The 15419-nt window shown below is 39.0% G+C and overlaps 1 pseudogene across 1 annotated transcript in view; it reads left to right on the plus strand.

Annotated features, from left to right (window-relative positions):
- The window catches only part of LOC143648707 (protein S100-A10 pseudogene), a 37827-nt pseudogene extending 26360 nt beyond the window's left edge, over positions 1–11467 (plus strand). The window contains exon 2 of the transcript XR_013158731.1: positions 10790–11467. The product of XR_013158731.1 is annotated as a protein S100-A10 pseudogene (transcript). The remainder of the gene's footprint in view (positions 1–10789) is intronic.
- Positions 11468–15419: the final 3952 nt, after the last annotated feature.

Below are 15419 nucleotides of genomic sequence, written 5' to 3' on the forward strand. Positions count from 1 at the left end.
CTGGCAGCTCCAATGAAGGTCCTCAATGTACTCTCAGGAGAGGCTGGCTGGGCAGCCATGGGGATGTAAGAGTCCAGTATCTGTGGGGCAGGCCAAGAGCTGGCAGATCCAATGAAGGTCCTCAGTGAACTCTCAGGAGAGGTTGGCCGGCTGAAGCAGGAAGAGCGATTGTCTCTTCTGAATTCTTCTTAAACCTTCTGGTGATTAGATGAAGCATCACTCATTACGGAAGACACTCGCCTTAGCTGACTGCAAATGCAATCAGCTGTGGATACAAACAACATGGTCATGATTTAAATTCGTGAAATGTCCTCATAGCAACAGACAGGCCAGCGCTTGCCCGACCAGCGCACCACCTCCTGGCCACGTTGACACATGGACCTGATGGTGGCAGGAGTGTCTTCCACAATGAGAGAACCCAATCAGCTGGATTTCACCCAAGCAGTGGAAGACGTTTAAGGGAGAGGTGATGATTTCAACAGCCAGAAGAGAGAACTTTTCGTCTCTACTCCCACCAGCCCTGCCTCTCCTGCAGAATTCATCGGACGCCTTCATTGTTGCCGGCCTGCAGCCTACCCTGAGATGTGGACTCATGCATCCCCACAGCTGAATGAGCCACTTGTATAAACGCTCCTATTTATTCCAGAAATAAGGAAAATATTTAGTAATATAGGTCATTACTATAGCAATGCAGATATTTGTAAGAACTTTCTACTTGATATTTTGAAAACACTGACAGCTGATCGATGGTCTGTTAGTTTTTCCTACTTAGGATTTAAGGACTTTGCTACCTGAATATGTAGATTTCTTTCTTGTTGCCTTAATTTTAAATTGGTTTATGAAATTTACTGTGCAAACACAAGCTTCACATTATTATATGGATACTTAAATATGCCTATGGTTAAGCTAACCAAGATATCCATCTTTGGTAGTTCTAAGTATATTGTTTGTTTTCTTAAATTAAAAAAGAAAAAGAAAAACAATAGACACTAAAAAAATAAAAACCTCATATTTACAGCTCTCTCCTATTAGTTCTGTTTCCCCCGAGAACCCTGACTAATACACCTCGCTTCTTAAATTGGTGCGCTGCAGGCAGGTAATGGTGGCTCAGTGGCTGAGTTCTCTCCTGCCATGCCGGAGACCCAGGTTCAATTCCCAGCGCTTGCCCATGCCAAAAAATAATAATAAAATAAATAAATAAACAAATTGGTGGGTTGACGTCTTCAGAAAATTCTCAGCTATTCTCTCAAAATACCGTTTCAGCTCCATTCTCTCTGTCCTCTCCACCTGGAACTCAAATTAAACATGTGCTCAGCCTTTAGACTAAATTCTACATCTTTTAAGCTCTTTTGTATGCTTCTTTTATATTCTTTTTTTTCCCCTTGTGGGCTCTGGTTTAGGACATTTTCTATTAATCCATCCTCCAGTTCATTAATACTGTCTGTGTCCAATCTACTTTTAAATACATCTAGTACATTAATTTCAGATATTGTATTTTCTACTTATTTCTCATACATAGTTTGTAGGTGTTTTATACAAACTTTAGAATTTCAGTTTGCCAATATGCACCAATATTCTCAGAAAAGTGCATGCCGTTTAATCTAAAAATTCCACGGCTAGAAATTTGACATTAGGAAGTAATCATGAATGTGCGTAAAGATTATGTACAAGTTTGTACTCAGAGAGCTAATAATAACACAGAGGTTAAGTCCTAAAGTTAGCTCATTAGGTGAGAATCAGGTAGAGTCACTACTGTCCAGAATTCTGTTCCGAGTCCAGCACTCACAGCTCCACCCTGACGTTGGAACAGACACTGCTCCTTTGGCTGAACACCACAGGAAATATTTCACTTGTGTTAAGAGGCCACATTGTTCAAAAACTAAGTCTTCAAACACTTGCTAGACCGTGTGGTTTGGGGCTGCTATGTACCCTAGGGAAGCCCATGTTCTCTTCCTTCCCTGCGGGCGCATGAAAAGGATTTCCCATGCGTGGGACCTTTTGTTTAGATTGTTTCAATGAAGATGTGACCCACCCCATTCAAAGTGGCCCTTAGTCCTCTTACTGGAGCCCTGTATAAGAGGATATAGGATACAGAGAAAGGGAGCTCAGCGAAACCGAGAGACAAGGACACACGCAGAGAAGCTGAGAGAGGAAGCCACTGAAGCCAGAGGCCAAAAGCAATGAAACGAGAGACCCAGGAGTCAAGGAGCAGCAGATGCTGCCATGTGCCTACCCACGTGGCAGAGGAACCATGGATGTCATAGCTTTTCTTCAGAGTCCAAGTATCGTCCTGCTGGTTGGACATTTTCATAGCCTTAGAACTGTAAACTGTAAGCTAATAAATCCCTGTTGTAAAAGCCAACCCATTTCTGGTATATTGCATTCCGGCAGCTTTAGCAGACCCAAACAGAGACCCTCAGCATTACAAAACTCCTCTCTGACAGCCCAGGGCAAGTAAGGAGAGCTGAGCTGGTCACAGCCCTCATCTCGCAGCAGCCCGGGCCCCACGCCTGCCAAGGCCAAGGGCAGCCAGACTCACTGTTTTTTTTGTTTGTTTGTTTTAAATTTTTTTATTTTTTTTAAAATACCAAAAAAAAAAAAAAAACACCAAACAAATGCAAACATTCTAACTTTTAATCATTCTGTTCTAATATATAATCAGTAATTCACAATATCATCACATAGTTGCATATTCATCATCATGATCATTTCTTGGAACATTTGCATCTATTCAGAAAAAGAAATAAAAAGAAAACAGAAAAAAATTCATACATACCATACCCCCAACCCTCCCCCTCACTGATCACCAGCATTTTACTCTAAATTTATTTTAACATTTGTTCCCCCTATTATTCATCTTTATTCCATATGTTTTACTCATCTGTTGATAAGGTGGATAAAAGGAGCATCAGACACAAGGTTTTCATAATCACACAAAGACTCACTGTTTTTAATGGCTAATTTTCATTCTCCCTCAGCGCCCTCTTTTTTTGGCGGATGGGGGTGGGGGCCCTGAACATTTATCATTGAATTTATGCAAGTGAAATGAGATTCCACTGTGGGCAAAAAGTAGTCACAATGTAAACATGACTCAGACCAGGACATGCTGAAGGAAGATCTGAATTCCATATTTTGGAATAAAGTAAAGTCATTGAAGACAATGATATAGAATGATTTTTATTGGCATGAAAAGCTGTGCACCATCACCGGTTAACAGGAAATGGCAAATTATAAAATACCGTGAGTGACATGACTCCACCTTTCTAAAACCAGCAGAAATTCTAGTGATTATATCAAAATGTTATCAATAGCATGCAACAATGTGAATGAACCCGTGGGATATTTGGTGAGGCAAAATAAGCCAGAAACGAACGAACAATTATGGTATGGTCTCCTTTAGAAAATGCTTATAACGTAACAGGGGCTTAGACTGTAAGTTCTTGCAGCAGGCCCGCTCAGTGCAGAGTGGTGATCATTATTTCTGGATTTTGAGAGGCTGTTTTATATATCTATTACCTGGTATTTAGAGATAAGAACGAAGCCAGTCAGGTCGGGATCAAGGTAATTCAGAACACAGGGGTAAGGAAGACATTGTATTTTAGAACCACACCTACTCTTTGAGACCAAAGGAAGAAATGTTTATTTTTCCTGGAAGCTAAATTCTCCATAGCACGTAATCTGACTCAACCTGTCTGGATAGCTCATTTGAACAATTGAAACACAGGGAACCCAGAATAAGAATGAGGGCCTTTAATCCTGTATAGATTAATGTAATGCCTGGATATATCCTAGAGTATATTAAACAGATAATAAAAAAGTATTGGCAGGGTGGGCCACGTTAGCTCAGCAGGCAGAGTTCTTGCCTACTATGGCCAGAAACCTGGGTTCAATTCCCAGTGCCTGCCCATGGGAAGAAAAAAAAAAATAGTATTGACAAAGTTCCTTCAGGGAGGGGAGAAAAAATATCGAATTATTAAACTTTACATTCAGGGAATCCCCCGATACTGTGTCAAACTTTAGGGACACTGAAATCAATACGCCAAGCTCTTGATCTTGAGGTTTACTCTTGTGAAGCTTATGTAGGTAGTGGAGCTTAGCCTACCTATAGGCATGCCTAAGAGTTCCTTCTGGAGGACCTCTGCTGTGGCTCAGATGTGGCCTCACTCTCTGTAAGCCCAACTCTGCAAGTGAAATCATTGCCCTCCCCTCTACGTGGGACATGACATGCAGGAGTGGAAGTCTCCCTGGTGGCATGGGAAATGACTCCCAGGGATGAGTCTGGCTCTGACACCTGGGGACCAATAATTCCATCCTCACCAAAAGGGAGAAAAGAAGTGTAACTAATAAAGTATCAGTGACTGAGAGAGTTCAAATAGAGTCGAGAGGCTACTCTGTGGCTGCTCTTATGCAAGCCTCAGTTAGACCTTGCTACCTATCATAACCTGCCAACCCCCAACCAGGACCAGTCCAGCCAATCCTAAAGAACACCTAGGACAATATATAAGATTCCTCAAGGGTTCTAGGCACTAGAGTAACTTTCCAGAAACCTACAACCTCCAGATGTGTCCCTGGACCAGACAAGTCCTGACACCTAGACAGCCCAGCCTCTCCAGAACATCAGACAGTTCCATCTCCCTACCCCATATTAGTAACAGCCTCTTCCAACATGAAAAGTTAGAATGGCCACAGCCCAAATACCCCTAAAGAGTGGTATAGAAAGATTAAAGGTGATGGTGGACTTAAATACAGAGAAGGTAGGGTTTAACAAACAAATATGATTGCTGAATTATTAAATTGGTATCTCTTTTAGTCTCCAGCAGGTTTAGAGCAGCCAGAAACAAATACCTAAAATTGTGGAATTGTAACCCACACCAAATTCTGAAATCTGTTCTACAACAAATTGTCATGCATTCTAGCAGCTAGCAAACTAGAAAACCAATTAATTAATGCACTACGCAAAATATAAACTTTGCACCAAATAAACATCTCTCCCTTTGGTCTCAAACAGAAGTTGAAGTTTTAAAATATGGATGATGTCATCCTTTACCCTGTATTGTGACCTACCTTGGTTCTATCCAGATCGCCATTGGCCTTTCTTGAACCAGGGTATCTGTCTCTGGATGCCTTTGTTGGGGTATTTTTATAGCCTAAGAACTGTAAATTTGCAACTTAATAAATTCCCTTTTTAAAAGCCGTTCCATTTCTGGTATATTGCATTTCAGCAGCTTTAACAAACTAAGACATGTTATATTTCACAATAAAAAATGTTAAAAAAGAAAAAACTCATCATAAAACCCAAGGTCACCTATATTTTCTCTTGTGTAATCTTCTAGAAGGTGTAAGGGTTGTGTCTACATTTATTATTATTTTAGCACCTGATTATCCCAACTGTTCTAGCACCACTTGTTAAAACTATCTTTTACTCCAGTGAACTGCCTTTGCTTCTTTGTCTAAAATCATATGACAATATATATGCAGCTCTATTTTGGGACTCTATTCTGTCCATTGATCAATCTGGCTGTAGCTTTGTAGTAAATACTGAAGCCTGGCAGACAGTCTTCTGATTTTTTTCTTCCTTCATGTCCTATTAGTTATTCTGGGTCTTTTGCATCTCCATAGAAGCTTTAGAATCAGTTTGTCCATATCTGAAAAATCATTTGCTGGGATTCTGACTGAGAGTATACTGAATCTATAGACTAATTTGAGAAGAACTGATGTCTTAAAGATATCTACTCTAATTTATTTTATCAGAGTTTTGTAGTTTTCCTCATTTTGTTAGATTTGTGAGGTATTTTATTATTTGAGTATTTCATTTGGGAGGGTGCCAATTGAAATGGTATTGTGCTTTTTATTTCAAATTCCAACTGTTCATTGCTGGTATATAGGAAAGCAATGGACTTTTGTGTATTACCTTGTTTCTGAAACTTTGCTATAATTACTTCTTAGTTCTAGGAGGTTTTTTTTTTTTTTGTCAATTCTCTAGCATTTTCCACAAAGATAATCATATTATTGGCAAAGACAGTTTTACTTCTTCCTTCCCAGTGGTGCGCCTTTTATTTCCTTTTGGGAACTACAGGCGGGTGGTGGCAGTGCATTCGCCGGGTCTTCTATATGACGAAGAACGTGGCTGGTGAGAGCAGGCATCCTTGCTTTGCTCCTGATCCTAGGGAAAAGCAAGCAGATTTGCACATGCAGTGTGATTGCGAGCTTGTGTTTTTTTGTAGACATTCCTCACCAAGCTGAAGAAGCTGCCTTCTAGTCCTTGTTTGCTGAGTGTTTCTATTGTGAGTGGATGCTGAGCTTGTTGAATGCTATTTCTGTATGTATGATCATGAGTTTTCTTTAGCCTGTTGCTGTCAAGGATTACCTTACTGGATTTTTGAATACCGAATCATCCTCGCCTACCTGCAATAAACCACACTTTGTCACCATAATAGTTTGCCATGGTTGCCATAACAAATGACCACAAACGGGGTGTTTTGCAACAACAGAAATATATTCTTTCACAGTTTTTGGAGGCCAGCAATTCAAAATCAAGATTTTAGCAGGGGAGAAAAAAAAGATTTCAGCAGGGCCATGGTCCCCCTGGCAGTCCTAGGGGAAGGGCCTTCCCTGGCTCTCTGCCCCCAGTGTGGCTGCTGGTTCTCCTTTGGGTTCTGTGGCTGGTGCTGGCTGCCCTCCAGGCTCTGCGTCTATCACACAGACATCTGTGTGTGTCTCCCATCATTGGATCAGGGCCCACCCTGAAACAGGTGGGCCTCACATCTCAGGATCCTCACCTTAACCACATCTGTAAAGACCCTTTTCTCAGATAAGGTCATGTTCACAGTACTGGGGTTGGACGTTTTTGGGGGTGGGGGTGGGGACACAATTCAAACCAGTACAGTCAAGGTGTGTAATTTTTTTTTAGTCTATACTGTAATCCATTCGCTCATATTTTGTTGAGGATTTCTGCATCTGTGTTCATGACAGCTACTGAGCCATGGTTTTCCTTTCTTAAAATATCTTTATATGGTTCTGATAACGGGGTAATGCTGGCTTTATAGGGCTGTTTGGGAGGTATTCCCTCTGCTTCTGTTTTCTAGAGGAGATTGTCGAGAATTGATGCCATGTCTTTCTTAAATTATTGGTGGGACTGCTGCTTTCTGTCTTGGAAGGTCAATAAGTATCGATTCAATTTCTTTAACAGATATAGGCCTATCAGATTATCTATTCCTCCTTACATTCATTTTGGTAGATTGTGTCTTTCCAAGAATTTGTCCACTCCTTCTGAGTTATCAAATTTGTGTCATAAAGTTATTTATAATACTCCCTTATTATCTTTTTAATGGCTTGGGATCCATTGTGATGGTCCCTCTTTTATTTCTGAGGCTAATACTTTCTTTCTTCTTTTTTCTGCATTACCCTGGAAGCAGGTTTTTGAAAAATTTTATTGACCTTTTCAAAGAACCAGCTTTACATTTTGTTGCTTTTCTCGATGGCTTTCCTATTTTCAATTCCATTGATGTGTGCTCTAATTTTTACTTTTTCTTTCCTTTTGCTTGCTTTAGGTTTATATTGTTCTTTCTCTAGTTTCCTAAGTTCCTACGGGACTGGGGAAAGGGTAAAAACCTAGATTACTGATTTTAGATTTTTCTTCTTTTCTATTATACGAATTCAACGTTGTAAATTTCCTTATAAACTCTGCTTATCCTGCACTCCACAATTGTTTTTGTTTTAACAACCCCACAAATATTGGTAAGTTCTATTTTCATTCAGTTCACCTTTTTTGTTGTTGTTAATTTCTCATTAAATTCCTTGATCCATGTGTTATTTAGAAATGTGTTGTTAAATCACCAAATATTTGGGCATTTCCCAACTATTATTGATTTCTACTTTTTAATTCCATTGGGGTGTGGGAGTATACTTTGTATAATTTCTGTTTCTGAACTTTGTTGAAGTGTTTGATGGCCCAGAATGTGGTCTATCTTGGTGACTGCCCTTGTGAACTTCAAAAAAAAAAAAAAGTGTCCTGTGCCGTTATTGGATGTAGTGCTGTGTAAATGTGTACTGTCAGGTCAACAGTGTCCTTCCTGATTGCCTGCCAATTATTCACAGCGGAATGCCGACATCTCTGTAACAGTGGATTTGTCTATCTCTCCTTGTTCCATCCATTGTCGTCTAATGTATTTTAACATCCCCTTGTCAGGCCTGTACATGGTGAAGGTCTGTTATGTCTTGGAAAAATGCCCCCCCCCCCCCATATCATGATGTAATGTCTCTATTCCTGATAATATTCCTTGTTCTGAAGTCTACTAAGTCAAAATTAATGTAAATACTCCAAATTTATTTTGGTTATTGTTGGAATAGTATGTTTTTCTCCATTCCTTTAATTTTTTTTTTTTTAAAAAAAGAAATTAACACAACATTTAGAAATCATACCGTTCTACATATGCACTCAGTAATTCTTAACATCATCACATAGATGCATGATCATCGTTTCTTAGTACATTTGCATCGGTTTAGAGGAACTAGCAACACAACAGAAAAAGATATAAAATGTTAATATAGAGAAAAGAAATAAAAGTAGTAATGATAGTAAAAAACAACAACAAAAAAACCCTATAGCTCAGATGCAGCTTCATTCAGTGTTTTAACATGATTACTTTACAATTAGGTATTATTGTGCTGTCCATTTTTGAGTTTTTGTGTCTAGTCCTGTTGCACAGTCTGTATCCCTTCAGCTCCAATTACCCATTATCTTACCCTGTTTCTAACTCCTGCTGGTCTCTGTTACCAATGATATATTCCAAGTTGATTCTCGAATGTCGGTTCACATCAGTGGGACCATACAGTATTTGTCCTTTAGTTTTTGGCTAGACTCACTCAGCATAATGTTCTCTAGGTCCATCCATGTTATTACATGCCTCATAAGTTTATCTTGTCTTAAAGCTGCATAATATTCCATCGTATGTATATACCACAGTTTATTTAGCCATTCTTCTGTTGATGGACATTTTGGCTGTTTCCATCTCTTTGCAATTGTAAATAACGCTGCTATAAACATTGGTGTGCAAATGTCCGTTTGTGTCTTTGCCCTTAAGTCCTTTGAGTAGATACCTAGCAATGGTATTGCTGGGTCATATGGCAATTCTATATTCAGCTTTTTGAGGAACCGCCAAACTGCCTTCCACAGTGGTTGCACCATTTGACATTCCCACCAACAGTGGATAAGTGTTCCTCTTTCTCCGCATCCTCTCCAGCACTTGTCATTTTCTGTTTTGTTGATAATGGCCATTCTGGTGGGTGTGAGATGATATCTCATTGTGGTTTTGATTTGCATTTCTCTAATGGCCAGGGACATTGAGCATCTCTTCATGTGCCTTTTGGCCATTTGTATTTCCTCTTCTGAGAGGTGTCTGTTCAAGTCTTTTTCCCATTTTGTAATTGGGTTGGCTGTCTTTTTGTTGTTGAGTTGAACAATCTCTTTATATATTCTGGATACTAGACCTTTATCTGATATGTCATTTCCAAATATTATCCCCCATTGTGTAGGCTGTCTTTCTACTTTCTTGATGAAGTTCTTTGATGCACAAAAGTGTTTAATTTTGAGGAGCTCTCATTTATTTATTTCTTTCTTCAGTGCTCTTGCTTTAGGTTTAAGGTCCATAAAACCACCTCCAGTTGTAAGATTCATAAGATATCTCCCTACATTTTCCTCTAACTGTTTTATGGTCTTAGACCTAATGTTTAGATCTTTGATCCATTTTGAGTTAACTTTTGTATAGGGTGTGAGAGATGGGTCTTCTTTCATTCTTTTACATATGGATATCCAGTTCTCTAGGCACCATTTATTGAAGAGACTGTTCTGTCCCAGGTGAGTTGGCTTGACTGCCTTATCAAAGATCAAATGTCCATAGATGAGAGGGTCTATATCTGAGCACTCTATTCGATTCCATTGGTCGATATATCTATCTTTATGCCAATACCATGCTGTTTTGACCACTGTGGCTTCATAATATGCCTTAAAGTCCGGCAGCGCGAGACCTCCAGCTTCGTTTTTTTTCCTCAAGATGTTTTTAGCATCCATTCCTTTAATTTTAAGTTATATGTGTCTTTACATTAAAAGTGGGTTTCCTGTAGACAGTATATAGTTGGGTCTTAGTTTTATATTCACTCTGACAGTCTCTGCTTTTTCATGTTGTTCTAGTTTGCTGGCTGCAGGAATGCAACACACCAGAGATGGATTGGCTTTTAATAAAAGGGGATTTATTCCATTAGTTCTTCAGAGGAAAGGCAGCTACCTTTCATCTGAGGTTCTTTCTTACGTGGGAAGGCACAGGGCGATCTCTGCTGGCCCTCTCTTCAGGCCTCTGGGTTCCAACAACTTTCCCCAGGGTGATTCCTTTCTGCATCTCCAAATGCCTGGGCTGAGCTGCGAGTGCTGAGATGAGGTATGCCGAGCTGCTTGGACTGTGCTACGTTGCGCTCTCTCATTTCAGCACCAGCCAATTAAGTCAAACATCATTCATTGCAGCAGACACGCCTCCTAGCCAACTGCAGATGTAATGAGCAACAGATGAGGTTCACATGCCATTGGCTCATGTCCACAGCAATAGATAGAGGCACCTTCACCTGGCCAAGTTGACACCTGAATCTAACTACCACACATGTGTTTAGACTTATATTAAAAGTCATTATTGATAAAATTGGATTAATATCTACCATGTTTGTAATTTTTCTATTCCTTGCCCTTTTTGCTTGTTATCTTCTGCTCTTTTTCTGCCTTCTATGGTCTTTCCTCTCACAGCACATCAACTACACTTCTTCAAAAAGACATAAAGAAAAAGAGGTACACACTGGCCTTGGCCCTGCTCCCGAAGCCCCGCTCCCACCACCATCACGCCTCCAGACAAGGTTTCAACAGACCTCACCAAAATGCCTTCTCAAATGAAGCATGGCATGGAAACTATGACGTTTACATTTCACAAATTCACCAGGGATAAAGGTTACTTAACAAAGGAGGACCTGAAGGTACTCATGGAAAAGGAGTTCCCTGGATTTTTTGAAAACCAGAAAGACCCTCTGGCTATGGACAAAATAAGGAAGGATGATCTGGACCAGTGTCGAGATGGCAAAGGGGCTTTCAGGGCTTCTTTGAGCTGACTGCTGGGCTCACCATCGCATGTAATGACTGCTTTGCAGTACACATGAAGCAGAAGGGAAAGAAGTAGGCAGAACTGAGGAATTAATTCCGCATCCCCTCCCGCCCTCATGAGAATTATCCCAAGAGTTGCTTAAAGAATCTGCCCCACAGCTACTCTTTGTATAAGGACTTCAAAACAGATTGGGTCCTTAGAGAATGTACAGATAAAATCCAGCTCCCAATTGAGAGGCAGTGAAAGAAAGGTCAATTAAATGCCAGATAAGCTTTTAATTTTTATATTGTTTGCATCCTCTTGCCTTCAATAAACCAATTTCTTTTTTAATAAAAAAAAAAGACTCATGCAATGAGGTGAATGAATCTTGAGAGCAGTATGTTGAGTGAAACAAGCCAGAAATGAAAAGACAAATATTATAATGCCTCACTAGTATGGACTAACTATAATGTACAAACTCTGAGAATTGAATTTGAGAGCATAGGTTATCAGGTTAAGGCCAGTTGTAAAGGTTCCTAGATTGCAAGCTCTAACAGCAGTCACATCTATTCCAGAGCTGTAACTGTGATTACTGTTTTAGTTTGCAAAAGCTTCCAGAATGCAATATACCAGAAATGGAATGGCTTTTAAAAGGGGGAATTCAGTATTGTGTTAGTTAGATTCAGTTGTCAACTTGGCCAGGTGAGCATACCTAATCTTGTTGCTGAGGACATAAGCAACGGTACATGAACCTCATCTGTTGCCAATTACATCTGCAGTCAGCTAGGAGGCGTGTCTGCTGCAATGAGTGACGTTTGACTTAATTGGCTGGTGCTTAAATGAGAGATTGCAACGTAGCACAGCTAAGCAGATATGAAAAGACAGAAGAGAGAGGTATGGAGTAAAGTGTAGAAAGAAGGAAAATCAGATATGATATATATAATACAAAAGCCAAAATGGTAGAGGAAAATATTATCCAAACAGTAATAACACTAAAAGGTAATGGACTGAATTTCCCAATTAAAAGACATAGACTGGCAGAATGGATTACGACCCAGCAATACCACTGCTAGGTATCTACTCAAAGGACTTAAGGGCAAAGACACAGACGGACATTTGCACACCAGTGTTTATAGCAGCATTATCTACAATTGCAAAGAGATGGAAACAGCCAAAATGTCCATCAACAGACGAGTGGCTAAACAAACTGTGGCGTATACCTACGATGGAATATTATGCAGCTTTAAGACAGACTAAACTTATGAAGCATGTAATAACATGGATGGACCTAGAGAAGAACATTATGCTGAGTGAGTCTAGCCAAAAACTAAAGGACAAATACTGATGTGAACTGACATTCGAGAATCAGCTTGGAATATATCATTGGTAACAGAGACCAGCAGGAGTTAGAAACAGGGTAAGATAATGGGTAATTGGAGCTGAAGGGATACAGACTGTGCAACAGGTCTAGATACAAAAACTCAAAAATGGACAGCACAATAATACCTAAGTGTAATGTAACTATGTTGGAACACTGAATGAAGCTGCACCTGAAATATAGTTTTTTGTTTGTTTGTTTGTTTGTTTGTATCTTTTGTTTTTGTTTTTTTCTTTTTCCTTTTTATATATATATATTTTTATTAGTATTATTATTTTAATTCTCTTCTCTATATTAACATTCTATATCTTTTTCTGTTGTTTTGCTAGTTCTTTTCCTAAATCGATGCAAATGTACTAAGAAATGATGATCATACATCTATGTGATGATACTAAGAATTACTGAGTGCATGTGTAGAATGGAATGATTTCTAAATGTTGTGTTAATTTCTTTTCTTTTTTTTGATTAATAAAAAAAAATTTTTTTAAAAATGACCTGGAATTGTACACACTAATCTCTATTCTTTGGCTTGGTGTTTTGTTTTCATGCTTTACTTTGGAATTTTAAAAAGTGCTTTTTTTTAATGTTCATTTATGTGGATTAAAACTTTTGTTCTCTTCACACACAAACACACCCACACACATGCAGAAAAAAATTTTAACGGTTGCCTGAGAGTTTGCAATATACATATTTACAGCTGCTCAAAGACTACTTTAAAGAACACCTACCACTTTGGGGGTAGTGCAGGTGACACACAGCAGAGTGTCCCCAACCCCCTTAAGCAATGCTGTCCTTCATGTCACTTACCCATAAGCTGTGATCCACCAATACACCGTGGTTATTACTTGAGCAAAGAGTAATCTATTAGATCAATTAAGAATTTTTTTAAAAAAGGATTTTATTTTACTTTATTCCTTCCCTAATGCTCTTCCTGTCTTTAATTAAACCTGAGTTTCTGACTTAGAATATTTTCCTTCTTTCTGAAGAACTTCTTTTAGCATTTCTTCTGACTGTTCTACTGGTAACAAACTCCCTTGATTTTTTTTTATTATAAATTTTTTAATTTTTTAAAAAAAATATAACAAATGCAAACATTCTTAACTTTTGATCATTCTGTTCTACATATATAATCAGTAATTCACAATATCATCACATAGTTGCATATTCATCATCATGATCATTTCTTGGAACATTTGCATCTATTCAGAAAAAGAGACAAAAAGAAAACAGAAAAAATTCGAATATGCCAAACCCCCCACCCCTTCTCTTCACCGATTACCAGCATTTCACTCTAAATTTATTTTAACATTTGTTCCCCCTATTATTCATCTTTATTCCATATGTTTTACTTGTCTGTTGATAAGGTAGATAAAGGGAGCATCAGACATAAGGTTTTCACAATCACACAGTCACACTGTGAAAGCTATATCATTATACAATCATCTTCAAGAAACATGGCTACTGGAACACAGCTCCACATTTTCAGGCAGTTCCCTCCAGCCTCTCCATTACATCTTGACTAACAAGGTGATATCTACTTAATGCGTAAGAATAACCTACAGGATAACCTCTCGACTCTGTTTGGAATCTCTCAGCCATTGACACTTATTTTGTTTCATTTCATTCTTCCCCCCTTTCTCAATCCCCTGATGCCGAGTCTCACCTCATTCTAGGGTTTTTCTGAATCCCTTCACGTTGAGTCTCTGCTCATTCCAGGATTTCTGTCCCACGTTGCCAGGAAGGTCCATACCCCTGGGAGTTATGTCCCACGCAGACAGGGAGGCAGGGGAGTTTGCTTGCTGTGTTGGCTGGAGAGAGAGGCCACATCTGAGCAACCAAAGAGGTTCTCTTGGGGGTGACTGTTAGGCCTAATTTTAAGTAGGCTTGACCTATCCCTTGTGGGGTTAAGTTTCATATGAACAAACCCCAAGATTGGGGGCTCAGCCTATAGCTTTGATTGTCTACACTACTTGTGAGAATATCAAGAATTCAACTTGGGGAAGTTAAATTTTCCCCCTTCCTCACCATTCCCTGAGGGGGACTTGGCAAATACTTTTTTATTCACTGTACAAATCACTCTGGGATTTATCAGGGCATCACTCTGGACAAACCAACAAAATCTCATGTGCTACTCAAGGTTCCATGTACTTACGGTGTTCAATTAAGCTGTCTACATAAGTCATATTAGGAAATGCACTAGTCAAAATATAAATTTTGTACCAAATAAACATTTTTTGCTTTAGTCTCACACATAAGGTAAAATTTTAAAATATTAATTACCATCTATTTTCAACACCCTGCAGTAATGACATTCCTTTGTTCTTCCTCATGCAAAAACATTTTTTAAATTTGTACATTTAGTCACTTTCATTATACACTCTAGTCTAACATTATTGTATTACAGTTAGGTAGTATTGTGCTATCCATTTCTGAATTTTTACAATCAGTCCTGTTGCACAGTCGGTATCCCTTCAGCTCCAATTACCCAATATATTACCCTATCTCCTGATGGACTCTGTTACCAACGAAATTCTCCAAGTTTATTCACTAATGTCAGTTCATATCAGTGAGACCATACAGTATTTGTCCTTTTGTTTCTGGATAATCTCACTCAGCATAATGTCCTTAAGGTCCATCCATGTTGTTACATACTTTGTAACGTTATTCTGTCTTACAGCTGCATGATATCCCATCATATGTATATAACACAGTTTGTTTAGCCACTCATCTATTGATGGACATTTTGGCTGTTTCCATCTCTTCGTAATTGTAAATAATGCTGCTATAAAGATTGTGTGCAAATGTCCATTTGTGTCCTTGCTTTCATGTCCTCTGAGTAGATACCTAACAATGGTATTGCTGGGTCATATGACAATTCTATATTTAGCTTTCTGGGGAGCCACCAAACTGCCTTCACAGAGGTT

The sequence above is a fragment of the Tamandua tetradactyla genome, chromosome 10, assembly GCF_023851605.1.
Source record: "Tamandua tetradactyla isolate mTamTet1 chromosome 10, mTamTet1.pri, whole genome shotgun sequence".
NCBI lineage: Eukaryota > Metazoa > Chordata > Mammalia > Pilosa > Myrmecophagidae > Tamandua > Tamandua tetradactyla.